The sequence below is a fragment of the Dipodomys spectabilis genome, unplaced genomic scaffold, assembly GCF_019054845.1.
Source record: "Dipodomys spectabilis isolate Male_0828 unplaced genomic scaffold, ASM1905484v1 ptg000527l, whole genome shotgun sequence".
In the NCBI taxonomy this organism is placed as follows: domain Eukaryota; kingdom Metazoa; phylum Chordata; class Mammalia; order Rodentia; family Heteromyidae; genus Dipodomys; species Dipodomys spectabilis.
In genome coordinates this window covers 1,212,846-1,219,720 of record NW_024871204.1, presented here as the reverse complement: position 1 = coordinate 1,219,720, position 6,875 = coordinate 1,212,846, and the positions used below count along the sequence as shown (strand labels likewise).

Here is a 6,875-nt window from a genome sequence, read left to right as displayed (position 1 = left end):
AGGTTCCCTTGAGAATTGTCCTTACCCGGGAAATATCCTCTCACTGTGTGAAACAAGGTTGTAGGGAATATAAATTCAAAGTTTATAAAAAATAAGACGTCAAAATTTGTGAATTAACCTTTAATTACCAAACAGTAATACTCTGAAAAAGATAATTTGGGTCAAAATATTTAGGGAGAAAGTGCCCTAACAATGAAAGAAAGTATTGGGTTTACACTTTTCTTTTTGTAACACTTTCTACAATATCTTTACACGTGAAGCTTTGAAACACACAAAAAATCTATTGGATATTTCAAACCAATAATTTCACATTTGTAAGTGGCACACAAAATATAATAGTGACGTAGTGAAGACTTCTCTTCTTACATAAGACAAAAAAGTTTTGGGTTCGGAAAAGAATTGAACAAATTGAAAATGTCAGAAAACAGTTTTCTTAGAAGCCCTAGCTAAGTGTATTGGCTTCAGCAGTGGAGGGAGGCCAAAACTTTTTGATATACATTTTGTCAATATTTTTGCGACCTAAAGTGATTTTACAGAGCCGATTTGGCTCACTACAACGCAGAACAGATTGAATGAAGACATGAAAATAAATTCCACATCCAAAAGAGGCAACTAAAAAGACTTTTAAAAGAGAAATCATGAACATGTAGCAGTGGGGGAGGATTTATAGTCCTTCAGCTTCACTAGACTTGAAGCCAAGAAGCTGTGAATAATTGGAAATCAGGCAAGAGCTAAGAGGAGGACATAGAAGTAGAACATGTAAGCATTGTCCTTTTTACCAGACACTGTCTTCCCAGGTATGAGTGATTTAATACTATTCTCCTCCATACATATTATAGAGCAAATGCAAGATCAAAGAAAAATAATCTATTGAAATAATTTTGCAAAGAATCACTTCACTGTTCCTGATATGGTATCTAACGAGAGTCATAAGAGAGAACATAAAAGTGCAGAATTTTTCGGTTTCCTCTAAGCATCATGTTAGCAAAATATATCATTGAATTGATTGAACCAAAGAGTGATGGAGTTCTTATTTTTCTGGGCTTTAGACACAAGAAGACTTTCAAGGTAAAAGAAAAAGGAAAAAAAAATGAAGCCAAATGTTTGTGATCACAGCTTCTTGGACTAGTTTTCTGGAGAAAAGGTTTACATTAGATTTCTCCTCATTAACATAGATGTTGTTTCATGGCAACCAAATGCAAGAGGGAAGTTTACTGGACTCGTTTGGACATGTAAACAGCATGATGGAAAAATGGCCAATAATGTTTAGGGAATTACTTTGACCAATTACTTTGCCAAAACAAAGAAGGAACAATATAATTCAAAATGAATTTACTTAAAAGTATGAAGAAAGAGTAGTGTAGAGAGATGAGAGTAACCATCGAGGATTGTTTTCTGTCCAGTGGCCTAATGGATCCTTGAGCTTGTTTCTTCCATTCTATCTTCACAATCTATCAAGGGTGTCTCAGGACTGGAGTATCCAGTTCAGACAAAGAGAACTAGCAGAAGAAAGATAATATTTGCATCAGATGTAGATGATTTATAATCTGAGACAATCTACTTAAATCTGTTCAAAATTCTCCCCTACCCCTAACTGCCCACTTTGAACAGCTTAGTTTGCTTTTCCCAAGACTGCTCTTCATTAACTGCTTAAAATTTTGAGAGGTCATATTCATACTCTCTAGAGATTGCTGTTTGTTTGTGATTTTTGTGTGTTTTTGTTTTTTGTTTTATTTTTAACTGAATTTAAAAGGTTGTGCAAGTGTGTTGCAATTAAATATATCCATCTAATTGTCGAATGCTCCTAGATCAGTCACTCCTATCATTCTCAACCAACCCCCTCTCCAAGATTTATATCTGATTTATCAATTCCTTTATCATACGTGTACATTGAGTATTTTAGGTGTACTAGCCCCTTGTTCCATTTTTCATTCATTTCATGTCTTTACTATTATTTCTCTCTGCTTTCAACTTCCTAATAGTCATTCTGTTAAACTGTCTGTTAACAGTTTACAAGCTTTATATACATTCCATGGAATGTCAATGTTGCATATACTTGAACGGATGTCAGCTTACATTTCCATAATTCATTCATCTGCAGTAACTATTTGCAAGACTGGAGACGTGAAGCACCTAGACACGATTTTATTATTATCCATTTGGAAGATTAATCTTCAGTCAACAAGAAAGTTTAAAAATGTCTTAGAAAATATTCCTAACTACCAGCTTTTATAAATGGTTTTGTACAATGGTTTGTGATTATTTTATTTTACATGGGATAATACTTTCTACTACTTATAAGTTTTGGAAAAAGAAGAAAAATAATTTACGACTATAGAGGAATATGATAGAAATAGAAGACAGATTTTATGTTTGTCACATCTCTGAAGAGTACCCAAATTCAAGACTTAAATTCATATTTCTTACTATGTTAGACAGATAGGGAAAACATAAAACAACATATGATAAGGCAATTATTTGTGACTTTTTAAAATGTACCTTCTTAAGTGATTAAATTTACTTTATTAGCTAACTTTTGGGTTTGAAATATGGGAGGCTTATCTATTTAACACATTTCTGGAAGGCACCTACTGAACAACACAAATGGTAGGTGGTACTATTTCTACACTTTAATGAATCATTGAACCTTTTTGGCATTAGTGCTGGTTAAATAAATCAACTCTATTGTAACTTGCTCCCTACACTTGAAAAGCTTGTAATGTAAGTATCATCTACTTGTCAAATGTTATTTTGCTGAATGTGATTTTAAAAATTTTATTTGAAAAGGAATACACTTTCAGGAGATTAAATGGAGATTATCATTGGTTTGAGAATAACAACATTTTTATACCACAGACCCAAGTTGTACTGAAATACCAGTGTTTTGAAGCCCTAATGATCTTCTCAATAATTGTTTTTTTGAATTACATTTGACCTCTAAGTCAAGTTTTCTGCTTCTTGGTAGACCAATTAAGGATTCCTTCCAGGACCTATTTTTTGGCCCACTTATTCTGGACCTAAATATTTCATTAGTCACTAGGGGGAGTATTAAAAATAATCTTATGACACTTTGTGATCTTGTTCACTCATATGGGCTGGTCATCTGTAAATTGAAAGTTTGAATTAGAGTACTTTCTCTCAGATTTTGTGATTTCATCTTTCGTTTTAAGTTGCCTTGCATTTTACAATTGCTTACTGCTAATTCTTGCATCTCAAGGAATTGGGGCCCTAAAATATGAGAAATGAGGAATTGAGATGTGTTTTCAATTACTTTCTGTTTGCCTGTTGCATGGGCCTAGGTGATCATGTAGGTAACTGGAACCTGGGATCCTAGGACTCAAGGGTCCTGCAGAAGAATAATATTTTTTAGATATCATATCAGCAAAATTTGTGCATAATCAGTAGGAATGCTTCAAAAATATGAAGAAAATCATTTTGGGACAAGCGAGTTAAAACAATAAACAGAGCAGCAGAATAAAATCCATTATAGGTTAGAGGAAAACATTGTTTTTTTTCCATGTGAATTCAGAAGGACAAGAACACTTAGACGGAATCACAAGTTTATACCGAAGATATTGCATTGATACTATTTATATTCTAATGTATATTCTAAACATAATTGTTTATATTCCAATTCTACTTAGTGTAATAAAGAAATACCAATTCATTTGTCAAATTATCAACTAATTCTAGTAAGTTTCACCATGTAAAATAAAAAAATCAGCACTTATAAAGATAAAATATATGACTATATATAATATAATAAAAAAGGCACTTGTTATGCCTTGTTCTTTTGTGGTTAGGTTATCAAAGGCAACTCTGTTTTAAAGTATTATTCCATTATCTCTACCTCAGTGTTGGATAGAGTTAGAACTAAAGGTTTAATATTTTTGTAGATTTACAGCCTGGAGGCAAGAGGAAACATTGTGATTAAAATACTACCAATTTAAAGACTAATAACGAGGAGAAACATATGGACTTCTGCAACTATGAAAATATTTGATGATAGAAAGAGAGTAGTGTAAGTTCCTGCCTACTTGGGTGATAGACAGGCCAGTACATAAGGTAATCATGCATATGAAAATTTTTTTCACCTTCTTGGCTTTAGCTACTTTTGAAATGGTAGGTATAGAAAATAATTATATTCTGATAAAATACCTTCTAGTCTGTACAGTATTGTCTGAACTGTTCGTCTCTCTGTGATCCCTTGTAACCAACATTTTTTTATTCCAGTAAGACAATCTAGGGTGTCAAGGTAAGATATTATTGTTGGCCTGTTCCTACATGGAAGAAGGGTAAAGGGTCAGATAGACATTTGTGTCAGTAAGACCTCATTTGGAAAATTTTCAGCTGCAGAAATTTAGAAGTAGCTCTTAAGCAAGGCTTACTTTGAATCCATTATCTCCACAAGTACGTGAAAAAGCCATCAACTTTGGACCTAACTATAAATATTTGAAAGTACGATCAAATCCCAAATGAAAAAGAGCTTCTGCATGGCAAAAGACATAGCTAGCAAGATTAATAATAATTAAGCCCACGGATTGGGAGAAGATATTCACTAGACATACAACGGACAAGGGTCTCATATCTAAAATATACTTGGAACTCAAAAAATTAAATCCCCCAACAACAAATCCTCAAAGAAACAACTGCCCAATAAATAAGTGGGCTAAAGTCATGAAGAGAAACTTCTCTGAAGAAGAAAGAAGGATGGCCAATAGACACATGAAGAAAGGTTCAACCTCCCTAGCCATAAAAGAAACGCAAATCAAAACAACATTGAGATATCACCTCACCCCAGTTAGAATGGCTATAATCAAGAACTCTAACAACAACAGATGCTGGAGGGGATGTGGACAGAAGGGAACCTTACTTCGTTGTTGGTGGGAGTGTAAACTTGTTCAACCAATTTGGAAAGCAGTATGGACGTTCCTGAAAAGACCTCACATAGAGCTCCCCTATGACCCAGCAATCCCATTTTTGGACATTTACCCAAATGTTTACAAACAAAACCACACTAAAGCTACCAGCACAACTATGTTTATTGCAGCATTATTTACCATAGCTAAGATCAGGAACCAACCCAGATGTCCCTCAGTAGATGAATGGATCAAGAAAATGTGGTATATATACACAATGGAATTCTATGCTTCCATCAGAAAGAATGACATTTCCCCATTTGTTAGGAAATGGAAAGGTTTGGAAAAAATTATATTAAGTGAAGTAAGCCAAGCCCAAAGAAACATAGGTCCCATGTTTTCCCATATTTGCAATATCTAGTATATGTATGAGTCAAGCAGAAAAGGTCAGATAATGAGATGTTAGGAAAATGTTCCCTTAGATATGTATTTAAATGTGTTTTTCTTTCATGCATTTGATTCTAATGCATTTATAAGATTATTTCTTTGTTGCTTTGTATGTCCCTCCCTCACAGTATAACCCCTGCTTTCACTATATTTGATGTCGGTATAATTTGTGGAGGAGATGGGGAAAACAAGTCGCTTAAGGATACAGGTGGACCCGTTGCAACTATGAAAAGTACAAGTTGTCATGTCGAAAACAAACTTTACAACTTTGGTGCGGTGGTGGGGGGGTGGGGGGGGGTAGGGTGGGGGTGGGATTGGGTGGGGGGGAGGCTGGGAAGGGATGTGAAGGGTAAACAAAGGAGGAGGCTGCAATGCTTGGTAAGAAATGTACTCATGGGCCGGGCGCTGGTGGCTCATGCCTGTAATCCTAGCTACTCAGGAGGCTGAGATCTGAGGATCGAGGTTCAAAGCCAGCCCGGGCAGGAGAGACCGTGAGACTCCTATCTCCAATAAACCACCAGAAAACCGGAAGTGGCGCTGTAGCTCAAGTGGTAGAGCGCTCGCTTTGAGCTGAAGAGCTGAGGGACAGCGCCCAGGCCCAGAGTTCAAGCCCCACGACCGACAAAAAAAAAAAAAGAAATGTACTCATTATTTTGCCCATGTAATTGTAACCCCTCTGTACAGTATGTTCACAAAAAATAATAATAAAAAAAAATAAATAAAAATAAATAGTCATTGACAAAAAATTGCAAATGTAAGCAATCGACAGAAAAATATAATTTTTTCCACTATTCCGAGAATTATAGGGAAATAAGATCAATAGCATTGTTAGGAACAATAAGGTTTTCTTGTTACAAATAGGCACACAAGGATATAAGCCTGTATAAGATTGCATCATTAACTACTTAAATTTAGAGGCTACTACATGTTTCAGCAGTGTATACACTAATTTCAATAAATGTTTAACATGGCACTTGCACAAGGATGATATGTAGATTTATGAAGTATTCCATATTTTTCATTCTTCAGATACAAGAAAAGAAAAGCAGTTATTAAACAGTTGATTACAAAATTAGAAGTGTAACAATACACGTAATTCATATAATTAAAAGTAAGTTTGACATCAGTGTATTAAATCTTCACCTTAGAAAGGCCTTTACAAAACCTTTTACATAACCTTTACAAAACTTTTGAAATTTGACACCATTGATATTTTATCCCAAAAAAATCATACTATAAGGACCTAGGAAAAAAAGGAATCTTAAACTGTTTCTATATGGAATGCAATCTGAAAGGACACATTAATGAACCTACATATTATAAAACAATGTAAAACTCAAAGTATATCTAGGAAGAAGAAAATAGATTATGGACATTATACAAACATAGAATATAAAATATTTTAAAATATGCTTTTTTCAGACAATGACCAGAAATACTTTAGTTTCTTTACTACAGATAAGTTTAAATTACTTCTGATTGAAAAAATCACAAAGTCTGTAGATATCATTATAGATGTATACAAAACTTCTTGAATACATTTTGAAGGCAAGCAATTTACTTGGAAGA

At 34.2% G+C, this 6,875-nt stretch overlaps 1 pseudogene; it reads left to right on the top strand.

Annotated features, from left to right (window-relative positions):
* Nucleotides 1-6,226: 6,226 nt before the first annotated feature.
* LOC122099662 lies at nt 6,227-6,325 on the top strand (annotated as a pseudogene).
* Nucleotides 6,326-6,875: the final 550 nt, after the last annotated feature.